The sequence below is a fragment of the Crinia signifera genome, chromosome 1, assembly GCF_055691185.1.
Source record: "Crinia signifera chromosome 1, ASM5569118v1, whole genome shotgun sequence".
In the NCBI taxonomy this organism is placed as follows: Eukaryota; Metazoa; Chordata; class Amphibia; order Anura; family Myobatrachidae; genus Crinia; species Crinia signifera.
This window is the reverse complement of record NC_139217.1, coordinates 151,319,946-151,337,035: the sequence shown is the minus strand read 5'-3', so window position 1 is coordinate 151,337,035 and position 17,090 is coordinate 151,319,946. Positions and strand designations below refer to the sequence as shown.

Sequence of the window (17,090 nt, the reverse complement as noted above, 5' to 3'; positions counted from 1 at the left end):
TACACTCACATTCAGGACAGAATACCAATAAAATGCATCCTGTCATGCGGCATTAAATTTATTATTTATCTAATCCGATGTTCATGTTGCTATGTTTACATAGGAAAGACTTCCTGCAGATTCAAAGAGAGGGCAACGCAACATCAATCGGTGATACTTCTGGTGTTGGAGGGGAAAGAATGCAACCAGCCAGTCACACGTCATTTTATAACAGCACACTGCACATTGGCAACTCCAATATAAAAAAGATACAAGCCATTTAATCACATACCTTCACTCAAGTGGGATGGAGATTGCAAAAAATTATTATTACATCTGGAGGCCAGATGGATACACCATATAAACACGAAGGCTCAATTTGGCCTCACTGAGAATTTATCTTTGAGTTGCTTTCTACAAACCCCTTTAGTCATCACTTGGGACTATTCTGCATAACTATATTTCTCATTTAATTTAGTTTCCTATAGCTTTTAATCTTATTTGCACTTGTATGTCAACTTTTTCCAGGGTGTCAACATGTCTAGTATTGCTGATTTTCTTTTGACATTCAGACTTGTCTGTGATTTAAAATATAATTTTTGGACTTTAAAAAATTATTTTTGGACTTTGCCCTGAGTTGATAGGATTGTGAGTGATTTTTGTGTCTCACTTTTTGGCCTAACGGCATTACCCTTGAAGCTACAATCTACTTGCTTGTTATGTGTTAGGTCTGAAAACATTATGCATTTAGATGGTTATGTCCTTCCTCCTCAGCAGTATTTTTTATTGTTTTTAAATGGTGTATTTGTACATGTTGTATTATTGTTTCATTTAAAGTTTATGGTGTATTCAGGCTGCCGCCCTCCTGTGCCCACATTCCACCAGTATCCACTCGTGCCTGCTGGATGTTCTGGGCCTTAGTTTTTGCTATATCCACCATTACTTTGTATCCTATTACTTTACCAGATCCCTGTATGTTACAGGGCCGCGATAAGATACATTGTGTGTACATTTACAGTAAATTGCAATATCAAATTCTATTCCCCAGTACCAATAGACCCCCCTCCATAATTTGTAGTAAACAAAGGGCATATGCTATAATACACAAACATTTTGGACATATTGAAGCACTGTCCGTGATGATATGGGAGTTTCTCTTCTTTCTCTTCTTAGTTTCTCACGGGTTCAAGAATGTTAGGAAAAAGAAGAGAGAATTGAGAGTGATTAAAAAGTATACTAAACTTTTAAGCCACAGTGGACTTACCACACTCACAGAATTTATGTTTGGTGATATACATATAAAGGTATCTAAGTAGTACAGGAGGGCCTTCACCAGATTCACCCAGTGGTATGGGAAGGTATGAGGTTATTTTTCACTTACTTATATGGGGTTGAGGAAAACATATAAAGGTTTCTTTTTAGGTTGTACCCAAACTCACAATTCAGGACGAAGTTTTCATCACATTTAGGTATCTTTCACCAAAATCAATTGAGGTTCAAAATATGAATTTTTTTAAAATAAATCCTTTAAAAACATGAAAATATATATTAAAACGCGACCACCAATAACGTTCCACAAGAAAACAATAAGGTAAAAGGCAGATGTTAGGAAGGACCCAATTTAAACAGATCTTCCGGATAAGTCCATTTGATTTTTTTTTTTGCAAGGGGTCCAAAGCAAGTACCTTAGTTATTGTCCCAAAAAACATCCAGGTGGTCCACTTTAGTGCAAATCCAGAAGGGCATATGCTGTTGATAAAGTGTACACATAACAAGATAAAGTATGTACAGCTTTGCATATGGGCTCTATACAGTATGCAGAGCTGTACACATATTATTTTTCCCTTTTGTGTAATTTACACCCATTTTGCTCTGCATTGACAATATAATCTCTTAATTAAAACCAAGCATGCTTTGTCCTTAAGGTCGAAAATGGCTTATACAATGAATTCAGATTAATTATACAGAAAATATTTGTACACTTTAATAATGCCATAAAAAATACAAAATGACTCTTCCTATGCAATTAAAATGATTACAGTGTAATAGTGTAAATCCTCAATTGTATAAACTCATAAATTCCAAAGAGTCTAGCAATGCTAGTAATCTCTGCAAAACAATCATACTGTAGGTTCAGCATCATTCCCTATGCTCTTGTACTAAAGGTTTTTGGTATCACTGTTAGCCAAGAATTGTCCTAATCATGTTCCGCATTAATTTCGGATGTTTAGGCTTTGGCACAAACTCTCGCTTCAATAGAACCACAATAGAGAAAAATTAATTAAAAACAAAATGTACATGTGCTTTCTTACTGTATGCAACTCTACTGTGCTACTTTCTGGCTCTGAGAATTTCCTGATTGCAGGTACAGTGCTAGTTGTTGGCTCTATGTGGTTGGTAATTGCAGAGACAGACTTGGTTTCTGGATGTAATAAATGGCAAGCTGAATACATAATATAGCAAATAAATGTATCATTATGTACTGAAATCACAGCTAGAATGTAAAAAAAAATGACAAAACAATCACTGTTTCTTACAAAGTGGTGGCTAGCGGCATGAACACAACAGCAAAGGCATTTACTATGTGGAGAAAATGGCTATTATCAACCTGGAGCAGCATGTAAGCATGAAACAAAATAGTAAAGCAATTCTGATACTGAATAGATAAATCCAGTGAACCTTGTTTCGCAAAGCACTTCAAAAACCAATTTTGCCCTTGCAGAGGTTGACGATTAAAACGAGACAGTGGAGATTGCACATAGTTATGGGTGTTCCTCGCTGTGTTAAGTGATACATATCAATTTTCATTTTACAGAGAAATATCTCAAGCTGACCGAGTCTTATCCTATTTGTTTACTCTCTGCAAACATAGGTGCCCATGTAGTTTGAAGAGGCTTTTTCCATGTGTGGAGAGTACATACAGGTGCAATCCAATTTGTTCTAAACATAAAGGGGCTCATTAAGTATTGGACGTATATCTGTTATTCTGCAACACCAGTTTTTGCTGCCGTCACACACACACACACAAAAGCATAAGCTTACTGTGCATCCTTGTCATGTGTCATGCATGTTCTCCCCTTATGACTTCTTACGGTACAATTTAATGTGTATTGTACTTCACATGAGATGCTACTATGGACAACCAATCAGAATCTACTTCTTATTTATTTAGCATCGGCTGAAGAAGAGTGTAGAGAGAATGTGTCGGGTAGGTCCAGAAGGAAAGAAAGAAAGTCCCGGTACAAGGAGGTCTGGTTGAGGGCTCTAATGGCCTGCGGGAAGAAGCTCCTTCTCATGCGCTCTGTGTTTGCCTTCAATGAGCGGTAGCGTATATATATATATATATATATATATATATATATATATATATAGAGACTCAAGGAAAACAGCGGCACTCAGAGACTTGAAACGATGCAAAACACGTGAAACTTTTACTGATCTACAGTTTCGGGGTATTCACCCCTTCATCAGGACAAATATACAGTGAACATACAAGCAATAAATACACTTCAAACCACTCACCCACGCCCCCCGGCGTTCCCGCGTCTCCGTGGTCCTGCCCCGAACTTCCGGCTGTATCCAGGTGCGACATGCTGCGGGGCGGACGTGCGTCAGCTGTGGATTACCGTTGTCCGGGTAACCAGAGGACTCTCACCCCTCTGGTGTCTCCGGCTTCCGCTCTCCACGCTTCGCCCGCCTCCCCGTCACGCTGGTGGTTGCCCTGGTAACCGGCAAACTCTCACTCTGCCGATCAGCCCGGCCCCCCTCCTGCGTCACCGCTCCCTCAGCATTTGATACGCTGGCTGCCCGTACGCTTCAGGGATGGTTGTCACGGAGATCTGAGAACTGCCTGAAATGTAAACACAGACAGTCATGTGATCTTGTGTCATATTACACATCTAAGAAAAAACTGGATAAAATACATGTCGGATGTTACCATCCAATCAAACATTAAAAAGTGTTAGTGTTACATATCAGTGTGTCCAAGTATATTGGACCATTTCTCCACACTACATGGCGCCCTATAAATAAACAAGAGGCACCTCTATTAAGACATTCTTGTGTGGCCAGACCCCACGGTCTGGACAATCTCGTGCTCTCTCTTCTATAAGTGCGGCATTATCAAACAAGAACTACCATAATAACAACAGTAAGTATATAATAAAGTGCTAAGTGCTGAGAACAGAGTTCTCTAAAGTGCTTAAATATTAGTGAGGGATCATGGTGTCACTGGAGCCCCAGTGTCCATGGTCCTATAAAACCTTAATTCTAATGTTAAAAAGCTGAACTATGATATCTCTCATCAGCACGCCATGTGAACACATGACTATGAGTAAAAACCTTTCACTACTGTCTTTATGGGTACCTGGGAGGAGTGAACCCTCTTGTCCATCCCCCCATCAAGTTTTTGTGTGCAGTGGGTTCAAACATCTCAATAAGTCCTGGCTAGCCAACTGGCCTGTTATTGGATAACTATATCCGCCAGTGCAGCCAGAATTCACAAGAAATCATAAAAAATTGATTAGCCCAAGAGACTCGTTGAGGCCCTTGGGTTTTAATGTTTCCAGCCTAAAAATCCAGCGGGACTCCAGTTGTAACAGGGCTTTACCCCTGTTACCTCCACGGGGGCTGTCCGGCACTTGATCAATTATTTTATATCTGAGAGTAGCCATGTTGTGTTTCATGGCCACAAAGTGCCGGGCCACTGGTTGTTCGCTGGACCCTGTGTTTAGGGCCAAGCGGATGGCTTGGCGGTGCTGTGCCATGCGGACCTTAAACTGGCATTCAGTCTTACCAATGTAATAAAGCCCGCATGGACACATCACCGCATATACCACGAATTTGGACGTGCATGTGAGGGGCCATCTGATTTTGAATCTTTTCCCTGAATGGGGATGGAGAATATCCTCCCCTGTGGCCATGTAGCTGCACGTCCGGCAGCCTAAACATCTAAAACAGCCATTACGTCTGCTAAGGAAGCCAGTCTTAGGGGCTGATTTACTGAATTGTGAGATGTCAGTTTTGACAACATAATCCTTAATATTCCTACTCCTCGTATGGCACGGCATTAGCCGGGTGTTCTTAAGGAATTTTAAATCAGGATCTGTTGTCAAAATTGGCCACAACTCTTTGGCTTTTTTATCTACCTTGGGGCTATTAGTGTTAAACTGATTAACCCATGGATATACTGATGTTTTAGGTTTTTTCTCCCGTTGGGCGATGAGATCTGCCCTCTTTTGTTTACGGGCCTTGAGTTGGGCTTCTTCCAGTTCCTTGGCAGGATATCCCCGTTCTCTAAATTTTTTAAACATTTTAGATAGTTGTAAATCCAACTCATCTGGGTCGCTGGTGACCCGGCACACCCTGATGAATTGGGAATACGGCAGTCCTCGGACTGCTGAGCGGGGATGATGGCTGTCGAACCGCAACAAAGTGTTGCGGTCCGTTGGCTTAGAATACAGGGAGGTGGTGAATTTACCCCCCTCAATTTTCAACAAAATGTCTAAGAAGCAGATTTCTGTTTTATTGCTGGTGAGCGTGAGCTTTATGGGACTGGAGGAAGCATTTTGCTGATCCACAATCTCCTGCAGTGTCTTTTCCTCTCCGGTCCATAGCACGATCAGATCGTCTATGTACCGGAAGTACATGAATACCTCATTAGTGATTTTGGGGTTCTCAAAAAAGATACCCCGCTCAGTCTCCCACATATAAGAGTTGGCGAACGACGGGGCCACTGGGGACCCCATCGCACAGCCTGTCTTCTGGCGATAAAATCGGCCATCATATAAGAAAAAATTGTGGGACAGAGTAAACTCCAATAAACAAATAAAGACATCAATATCAGGACCACAGTAGTTCACGTTTCCTGTGACCAGTCTCCGCACTGCTGCCAATCCCTCCACATGTGGGATGCAGGTGTAGAGACTGGTCACATCCAACGTGGCCAACACTAAGTCCTCAGGGATATGTGTAACGTCCATGAGTCTCTGTAGCAGCATACCCGAATCCCTCAAGTGAGTAAACGTGTTCTGGACACATGGTTGTAAGTATGCATCCAGAAAAATAGCCACCGGCTCGCACAGTGACCCCCTCGCCGAGATGATGGGGCGGCCCGGGGGGCACCGTGCGTCCTTGTGGATTTTTGGTATGCTGTAGAAGATGGGCACCTTTGGGAATTCTACATATAATTTGTCCCGTATAACTTTGGACATCGTACCTTCAATGACCGCCTCATCCAGAATTTGTTTCAATTCAGATTGATAACGGATGGTCGGGTCATGTGTGAGTTCCTCATAGGTACTAGAGTCCCCTAGGAGCCGCAGACATTCCTTGGAGTACTCTGGGGTGCCCTGGATCACAATTGATCCCCCCTTGTCCGCCCCTCTGATGATAATGTCCTGGCGCTTGCTCAGTGACTTCAGGGCGGCCATTTGATCACGGGTGAGGTTAGAATTCCCACTGGTGCGGTCCAGACTGGGACCCTCCTGCTCCAACAGTCGGGAGAATGTCTTAATGGACGGATTATGGGACTGGGGGTCGAATCTGGATCTAGGTCCCAATTTCTGAACACGCTCAGGCAGGCTGGAATCTTGGCTGAGAACTGGATTTTTGTGAAAATGTTCTTTGATCTTTAGTGAACGATGCAGCTTGTACGTGTCCACTCTCCATTGAAAAGGGTCACCCCGGCATGTGGGGATAAAGGAGAGGCCCTTGCTTAAAACCTGCTCCTCAGCCTCTGTCAATGGTACTATAGATAGGTTGAAGATCAGGCTTTGGGTGCTCGCGGGGGCCTGCCGCCCTTTCTGCCGCTTTGTCTGACCCCCCCTGCGGGTCTGCCTCTTCCTCGGCCCCGGGTAACCGCGGCTACCCGGGTATCGATCCCTAAAGGGAGTGAACCTGGGATGGTTATTCCAGAGGCCTGATCTTCTGTTTCACTTGCTGACGTACTAGACTTCTGGTAGCCAGACTGCTGTCTCCGGAATCTTGGGCCTGGAGTCTTCTTTTGGTTAAACTGGGTATTGTTAAGCCAATTGTAGACCCGGTGAGTAGCATAGTCTTGCTGTACTTTGTGAAACTTTTCTCGTTTATATCGTAGTAATTCGATACGGTATTGTTCCAATTGTTTTTCCAATTTGGGCATCCAAACAGGTTGTTGAGATGTGTCCATGGAAATCTTATGTTCATTCTGGAACAGTACAATCTTTTCACGGGTAGCCTCCTGCTCCTTAGTTGCTTCCTCCACCACCAGAACAATTAGGTCCATTGCGCACTTGTTCAGGATCGCGATCCAGCGCTTACAAAAGGATACACTGTGCCTGCCAATAGTTGGCATGTTGTGGACTCTAAATCCCCTAGGGATCTGTTTTGCCCGGTGGTAATCGGAGAGTGTACGGCTTGGCCCTAAACACAGGGTCCAGCGAACAACCAGTGGCCCGGCACTTTGTGGCCATGAAACACAACATGGCCACTCTCAGATATAAAATAATTGATCAAGTGCCGGACAGCCCCCGTGGAGGTAACAGGGGTAAAGCCCTGTTACAACTGGAGTCCCGCTGGATTTTTAGGCTGGAAACATTAAAACCCAAGGGCCTCAACGAGTCTCTTGGGCTAATCAATTTTTTATGATTTCTTGTGAATTCTGGCTGCACTGGCGGATATAGTTATCCAATAACAGGCCAGTTGGCTAGCCAGGACTTATTGAGATGTTTGAACCCACTGCACACAAAAACTTGATGGGGGGATGGACAAGAGGGTTCACTCCTCCCAGGTACCCATAAAGACAGTAGTGAAAGGTTTTTACTCATAGTCATGTGTTCACATGGCGTGCTGATGAGAGATATCATAGTTCAGCTTTTTAACATTAGAATTAAGGTTTTATAGGACCATGGACACTGGGGCTCCAGTGACACCATGATCCCTCACTAATATTTAAGCACTTTAGAGAACTCTGTTCTCAGCACTTAGCACTTTATTATATACTTACTGTTGTTATTATGGTAGTTCTTGTTTGATAATGCCGCACTTATAGAAGAGAGAGCACGAGATTGTCCAGACCGTGGGGTCTGGCCACACAAGAATGTCTTAATAGAGGTGCCTCTTGTTTATTTATAGGGCGCCATGTAGTGTGGAGAAATGGTCCAATATACTTGGACACACTGATATGTAACACTAACACTTTTTAATGTTTGATTGGATGGTAACATCCGACATGTATTTTATCCAGTTTTTTCTTAGATGTGTAATATGACACAAGATCACATGACTGTCTGTGTTTACATTTCAGGCAGTTCTCAGATCTCCGTGACAACCATCCCTGAAGCGTACGGGCAGCCAGCGTATCAAATGCTGAGGGAGCGGTGACGCAGGAGGGGGGCCGGGCTGATCGGCAGAGTGAGAGTTTGCCGGTTACCAGGGCAACCACCAGCGTGACGGGGAGGCGGGCGAAGCGTGGAGAGCGGAAGCCGGAGACACCAGAGGGGTGAGAGTCCTCTGGTTACCCGGACAACGGTAATCCACAGCTGACGCACGTCCGCCCCGCAGCATGTCGCACCTGGATACAGCCGGAAGTTCGGGGCAGGACCACGGAGACGCGGGAACGCCGGGGGGCGTGGGTGAGTGGTTTGAAGTGTATTTATTGCTTGTATGTTCACTGTATATTTGTCCTGATGAAGGGGTGAATACCCCGAAACTGTAGATCAGTAAAAGTTTCACGTGTTTTGCATCGTTTCAAGTCTCTGAGTGCCGCTGTTTTCCTTGAGTCTCTACATGTTTCTGGCTTCCTAGTCAGCGCGGACAGGCAACGGAGCAAGTTACCCCGTGGGGGGGTCTGAGTGCCGGGTTTACAAGATTCGTATATATATATATATATATATCTCATCCAGGTGTAGACTCAGGAACAGGTATAGGTTCAGGATACACATCGACAGTGGGTGCTAGAGGCCTGGTTTATATACAAATAATACCAGCATCAATGTTTTGCCTCCTCCGATTGGTTGTTGGCATACTGCCCTCCAGCCTAAAGCACTAATTTCCTTAGCATTGTTTAATTACATATATTTAATTAATCTTTCTGCATTTTCCACATTGAAGGCTAAATTAACCTCTACATCCAGACAAAAACAAAATTTTCCTTCTCCGATGAGCACCAATGGCACTCACACATCCATGTCTAAACTACCTCCAGAGTGCACTTATAAATGGCCTTCCATGGATTACTGGACTGCTGCTGTTTTACGGTTTCAAATTATATTGGAATTATAAATATAAATGATGGCCTTAGAAGTAATCTCAGAAAAACAATGTTATAGTTGCTTTCTCCCATTGCTGTGGCTACACATAAGTGAAGATTATTAGTTAATATCCTGAAAGAGCAACACATGAGGGTATGGAAGAGTAAACACATTACAGAATTAAAAAAAATAGCTGTTTCTGCTGTAGAAACTGCTGACCTCATACAGCATGAAAGCTCTGACATCTTTCTGCATACTTAATAATCAATTAGCAATCTGGTGTGAGTCATTTCCATACATTCACATTCACAATGAGTAAGTGGCAGCTCCGAGTAATTAGCATGGCATGTAAATGTATCACTCATTTTTTTAAAACACAGCTAATAGTTGACACCAGATGCAAAATCCCTAGATGGCGCTTTTTCCCTGGCCCTATATAGCTATAAAACAGTGGGGATATTTACTATGTAAACACATGGATGGCATCATCTTAGAGCATCTTGCAATCATTAGATACTGTAACATGGCAAGGGCAGTCATGGCGTTCAGAAGAAAGTGTGCTAATACTGAATAATAAAGTGAGAAAAAATAAATAATTGAAAATAATACACAATGATCCCAATGCTGGCATCTGAAATTCTGCAGAATGCTGACATTAGGTTAAGGCTGCAGGGGGAGGGTTAGGCTTTGTGAACACTAAATAATATGTTGCTCCAACAGCCAAGGAATGACCTATCACAGTGCACTGGTGTATTTACTGAAGATTTGTCTGTGAGTGAAGTTTTCACTGCAGCAGAGTCTAAGTCCATGAAGGAACAAAAAGGCGGCACTCCAGAGAATGATTCAAGCAAAAATAAGTTGTTGTATTGTCAATAATGCATAATTCAATTATAGGTGCTATGTACCTTGCACTTTCTCTGCTGCCATTCTGATGAAATAGCCAGAATGGCCATGAAAAGTGATGTACCGGCATACCTATAATCAAATTATGCATTGTTGTCAATACAACAACTTCTTCTCGCTTGAATCATTCTCTGGAGTGACGCCTTTTTGTTCTTGCCTATAGACACCTATACTTCCACAGTGCCAAACTCCCTATTTTACACATATATATATATATATATATATATATATATATATATATATATGTATATATATATATATATATATATATATATGTATATATATATATATATATATATATGTGTGTGTGGTGATGGGAGCAGTGGGCAGACGTTTTGCCAAGAGTGCCGAAAAACCTTGCACTGGCACTGCTCTAGCCAGATCTACAATATTGAATTGCGGCTAGGGAAAAGAAAAGCCAAGGAAATTATGCTAGGCGCTATGAGCAGAATTAGATTTGGGTGAGATATTTTGTTTCTGTGCAGGGAAAATACTGACTACTTTATTTTTACACTGCAATATACAGTAGATATCACTTTGAAGTAAAACCCCACCCAAATCTAATTATATCTACACATGTTACATCTGCCCCACCTGCAGTGCACATGGTTTGGTCCATCTAAGAAGGAACTTGTCAGAAAGAGTGAACCAAAATAACCCCCTCAGTTCTGTATTTTTCCACCATTACTCATTTTAAGATTTCTGTAAAAGAACACATGGACATGCATTGTTACATAAACTTAATTGTTCTGTTTATATACATACAGTATATTTGCTACAAGTTGTACAAACCTTATGTATCCTAATTCTCCATCTAAGCACCCTACCAGGGAATCAATAAACATGACCTGCGTAGTTGCCTAACCAGTATATAGCACTAACATGCTCTGAATCAACCTACAGATAACAAAGGGCCTGATTCATTTAGACCTGTTCATAAGGTTGTGTGTACTCACAGCCTAGCAAAAAGGGGGTGGGAACTGGTGTCATGTGTCGCCAGCCATCCACCCTGAGCAGGCAACACCATGCCCAGCATTCCCCTGCTTCAGCCCCTGTCTGCTAGCGCCACCCCCACTGGAGTGATTGGCCCGGCAAGTGTGAAACTCACCGAAGCCATTTGCTCCAGGGGTTTGCACATCCGCATAAACACGTAAGCCCCAAACATTGAATTTGCCCCTCTATAAGTGGCTCTGAATCGGCCCCAAAGTCTCTTATCCTTAGTAGAAATTAATGGCTTTTTTGACAATTATCCGGGCATCAAGTGAACAGTCAATTGCAGTAGAAGGTATAAATGTATTGTTATCATACCCATTTCTGTGTTACATCAATGGAGCGGATCGACCATGTGTAGTTACTGTCACGCAAATATATGAAGTGCCTATAGCCTACCTGCTATGAAGTACAAAAGAGACCATTACAGGCAGCCATTAGTAACTCATGAAGTCCCAAAACACTCATGGAACCTGATCATTACATCCTCTGTGCTTGATACATCACTAGAAATTGTACAAGGAATAGACAAAATATAATACTAGACTTAAAGTGGGTGACAGCCTGAAAGTAAAAAAAAAAAAAAAAAGGCTGTATGAATGATAAAAAATAATACTTTGTTATGGTTTGTAGCTTTATTACATTACTGTATATTTACAGATGGAACACTTTTAATTCAGACATATTGCTCCGTCAGGTGCTTCTTAAAGTGAATAGGAAGATAGAATCATTCCAAACTATGAGTGCACATCAATGTATTTAATGATAGCGTGGTGCAGCTAGTGGTATGACTAGCGCACAGGATGACAGGCACTTGTTCAGACCATATTTATCACAAAGAACTGTAGTGTCTCAGTATGAAATTGCATTTATTCTTGCTTTTATAGAAGATCTCAAAGCACTAGACCTAAAGTTTTACACAAGCCGATAATAATCTTTAAAGCACAGGTTCTCAAAGTCAGTCCTCAGGACCTCACACAGTGCATGTTTTGCAGGTCTCCTCACAGAATTTTAAAATTTGTCAGTGAGTAATGAGTGCACCTGTCACGGGACCTGGAAAACGTGAACTGTGTGGGCACCTGTGGACCGAGTTTAAGAATCACTGCTTTAAACAATAGCATCAATGGTTATATGTTTTTAGTTTCTGTAGATAAACATAAAACATAATTTACTGAAGAAAATAAAACAATTTAAAACATAAAATATACTTCTAGTATAAACTTGCTTAAATATATAAACTTTTGATTATTTTAGAAATATCCTATGTAAACCAAGTAATGCTCTGCTTGCCTGATTAAGATAACAACAGCATTAGATGTATACGCCTTTAACACTTCCAGCTAGCAATACACTATGTTATATTATATACTGTACTGTTTAATGATAAATATAATGCAACTTTTCAATACATTCCTTTACTTACAGTAATACGGTACCACTTACAAACGTTTTTGTCAGTTCTGAACACCATTCTTACTTCCTATGGAAACAGTGACCTCAGATGGCTTTAGGAAGTTACTGCACACAGTAAAAGTATTTCAAATTGACCAAATATTTGAATACCTGTTCCTAAAGTGTGATAGCTAGCAATTACATTTCAATAACACATAGGCTAATAAATAGTTTAAAACACAGTACCCGTGTACCAGCAAGCAATACAGTATCAATAAATGGATTGAAAGTACAAACATATTTTATTACGTAATTTCACTTGCCTTGAGATTAGAACTATTACTGAACTATAAGCACATAACATTAGTTCTGTGTTGTAAGTTTTCAAAGAAATAGAAAACAGTAGTAATACTCAATTACTGCATTATATAAATGGGGGTGTTTAGCAAAGTATAGAGAATTAAATACTGACCAATCAGGGCTTATCATTTTTTAAACACAGCCTGTACAATGAGAAGCTAATTGGTTAGTTGTTTTTTTTTTAACTCTTTATTTATCTCTCTCCATGCTTTGAAAAATAGGTACTTGTTTCCTAGCACGGCCACACCGATTTACATCGGGGTGGTCGTGTCGGAAAAATCGGGTCGATCGCATCGCATGCGATTTGGTCGCATGCGATGCGATCGTCGCGACCGACCGATTTTGGACCCGATTTTTTTTTTTTTAATTAAATGTAAATCGGGTCCCTGGGACCCGATTTTACATTGGATTCAATGTAAAATATTCCCAACCCCCCCAAATGTCACGGCGTACACCCCACCCCACGATAGACGCCAACCCGAAGCGTGGCGAGCGCAGCGAGCCCGCGAGGGGCGGCGGTGCGCGTCCTCCGACCTTTTCATTCCCCTACTATCCACGTCGGCGTGGAGTTGAGAATAGAATAGTGTGGCGAGCGCAGCGAGCCACCGAGCCCGAAGCGTGGCGAGGGGACGCGGATACCTTCACAGGTAAACGCGTCCCTTCACGGACTTCACAGGTGTCCGCGTCGCCACGGACACCTGTGAAGCCCGCGAGGGGACGCGTATAACTGTGAAGGTATCCGCGTCCCCTCGCGGGGCTCGCTGCGCTCGCCACGCTTCGGGCTCGGTGGCTCGCTGCGCTCGCCACACTATTCTATTCTCAACTCCACGCCGACGTGGATAGTAGGGGAATGAAAAGGTCGGAGGACGCGCACCGCCGCCCCTCGCGGGCTCGCTGCGCTCGCCACGCTTCGGGTTGGCGTCTATCGTGGGGTGACGACGGGGACATCTAAAATGTGAAATGGGTCATATTGGCCCATTTCACATTTTTCACATTTTTTCAGGATTTCAATGTTAAAAAATCTTTTAACATTGAAGCCTATGTAAAAATCGGGGGCATCGCGTCGGGACCTATGTTAATGGTCCCGACCGACGCGATGCCCCCGATATTTTACCTTTCCCGACACGATTTCAATGTTAAAATATTTTTTAACATTGAAGCCTATGGGGAAATCGCGGGCATCGCGTCGGTCGCGTCGGGACCATTGTTAACGGTCCCGACCGACGCGATGCCCCCGATATTTTATCCTAGCCGGCCAAATGGACCTGATTTCAAAGGAAATCGGGTCCATCTTATGGATCGTGTACCTTAACTAAAGGTACACGATCCATAAGATATGTGGCCGTGCTAGGAAACAAGTACCGAAAAATATCCCCCAAAATCTGAATTTAGCAAGCATTTAATAAAATAGTGAATAACATGTACAAGCAATCAATAGATATTTGTTAAAGTAAATAAGAGTCCTTGACTACAATGTGCACCATATAAAGCAAAGTTGAAATCCATACTTCTGTTCTGTCGTTGAAAGGTCGCAGGGTTAGTAACCTTACTTCTGAAGTGTTTTTCTCAAAGCAATACAGGTTTTAGTCACTTTACACTTTCCCATAATTGTAGATCTTGGACAAGCACAATTTACTTCTGTTTGATTTGATAAATTGCAAATACAGTATGTGAAATATACTGGCTTTGCCTTGGTATCAGGATAGCTGACAAAGGGCCAGATGCAGAGTTGATGTCAAACGCAAAATCTTTTTAAAATGAGCAAAACCATGTAGCACTGCAGGTGGGGCTGATATGCACAGTTAGAGTTAGATTTGGGGTGTGTTCAAACTGAAATCTAAATTGCAGTGCAAAAATAAAGCAGACAGTATTCACTCTCCACAGAAACAAAATAACTCACCAAATCTAACTCTGCACATGTTGCATTGTGCAGAAGGTTTAGTCCATTTGTGGTAGATTTTACATTTGCTACCAACTCTGAATCAGGCCCAATGTCTAGGTCAACCGTCATTAGATCAAACCCAAAAAAGTTCAACATTCACAAGGTTGACATTGACAAACAGAAAGTTGACATGAGTTTTTTAGGGATTTTTTAAACTTTTTTATACGTTACCGTCCATTATTGATGGTAACGTGTGCAGAGTGCAACAATAGCAAAGTGAGGCCCCTGCCCCTAAGCATGGGTAGCCATTTGTGGGTACCAATACACTAATTGGGGGTCCTTGTGCTCAGGTGTCAACATTGATGCAACCTAGACATTGTCTATGAGCTATACTACAACCCTTTACCTTTAATGCTAATACAATTACACAACTATTAATGAACAACCTTAGGGGGCATTTTTTCTATAATAATTCACCTTACCTCATTTAAGGCAGGGGTGTTAGTGAAAGCGATACAGAAGGGGGAGGAAAGTACCAAAACGGGTTATCATTAATAGATATAAAAACTATTTCTGTTTTCCAAGCAAAGATAAACTAGTATCAAACAGAAACCAAACTGGTATCAGTTTGTATCACCTGGTATCAAACAGAAATCAAGAAAAGAGAAACTTGGGACATTGGCTATGAGATCACTGTAAGAAATGACAATGCTGCATGACCTTGCTAAGATAAAAGGCTGCACTTCTTATGCAGGCAAAGTTAATTGAACATTTACAGTAAAAAAATAAATAAAAAAAAAAAGTGTTTCCATTAACTTTCCACAAGGTTTGTCCTCCTGCAAATAGCAGAGGGACACATTGTACATTGTGACTGCAGGAAAGGCATATTCACTAATAGAATAAACAATTACATTTAATTGTACACTAAGGAGCCGCAATGGCAGATCTACAGTACATTAATTGTGGGTTTGGAGTGGTTTTACAAAGCATAAGGGACACTCACTAAAATATTATTGCTGAGACTTTAATTTGGAGTGTTAATAAATGTGCTATTTAGTGGTTCACTAAAAGTCTTCCTGTGATTGTCAGTCTCTTGGGGGTCGCAATTTGGTACATGAAACGTGAAACTGATTTACTGAAGTTTTTTCTGTACTCACTATGAACTATGTACAGTCCAGTACCTATTAACAGATCTGCTTTTGAGTGGTACACAGCTTACAGTACAGTGGTAGTATTGATACATTGCGAGTCACACACCGATGGTTCAGATAAGGTAGAGAGCCCTTTGGCAGCTGTACAAGCTATAGATCACTCTATCTAATGACCCTCTATGTCTATGTCAGAGGATGAAATAAACATTCAAGGACAGGAGCATCAAGTACTACACAAGGAAGGTACACCAAAGAGTCAACCAAATATCAGCGATGTGGAACACCAAGACAATTAGTGAAGGCAATTACATAGCCAGCAGACAGGGATGTTTTAATTGGTGCAAGTACTTTCCGAGATCATTCTGCAATTAATATACAATTAGCTGTTTTATCTATTGAATAGCAAGTTGAGCCATGAGTACAGAGCTCTATGTAAGTTGCACTTACCTGGAAAAGAGGGCGGACCGGAGAGATATTGGCAGCAGGTATTGACACACAGATGGAGGCTTTGGTAGCAAATAACGCCTTGCAAGTCTCCTAAGATGCAGCGGTGATACAGTACAGTATCTCTGGGGAGGAAGCTAAAGGACCTGCAACAAGATGCTTCCCAGCAGCAGAGGGAGCAGGTGCTACTGCCAGCTCAGAAGCTGCTGGACCAGAAGCTGCTGCCGTCACCCAGCTAGAAGCAGACAGTAAGGGCAGAGCGATCACCACGCTGTGTCCTCCCCTTTATTTGTTGTAGCTTCTGGAAGTGCTGCTGCTGATGACAATAGCACGTCACAGGGTTGTAAAGAGCCATATACAGTACTGTATGGATGTTGCTGCGCCCACTGCTGCACCTCCTCTTATATAGTATTTAGTCAAATCGCGACACAAGAAGGTGAAATGTTTCATTCATTGTAATGTTTCAGATTATTTACCAGGGACCTATGTTCCATAAAGTACAATCCGGGATCTGGGTGCCAGATTTGAGACAGAAGAAACACCAACTGTATAAGTAGCCTACAAAGTAGTAACTGATGGGAGGAAACTATTCAAGGTAACGTTTTAAGCAGTTTATTTCCGAGGCTGTCCTGCTGCTGTATACTGTATACAGATTCCCCTGCAGCATTAGTAATTCTAAGTATCTGATCTCTGTAAAGCAGAAATGTATGAGAAGAATGCAGAGTAAAGGAAGAGGGAATTGCATGAATAAGATGAAAT

General features: G+C 42.0%; 1 protein-coding gene across 1 annotated transcript in view; it reads right to left on the bottom strand.

The window, feature by feature from the left end:
• The window catches only part of NPFFR2 (neuropeptide FF receptor 2), a 187,006-nt gene extending 170,185 nt beyond the window's left edge, over positions 1-16,821 (bottom strand). The window contains exon 1 of the mRNA XM_083174667.1: positions 16,335-16,821. The gene's annotated coding sequence lies outside the window, so the exon portion shown is untranslated. The remainder of the gene's footprint in view (positions 1-16,334) is intronic.
• Between the last annotated feature and the right edge of the window lie 269 nt (positions 16,822-17,090).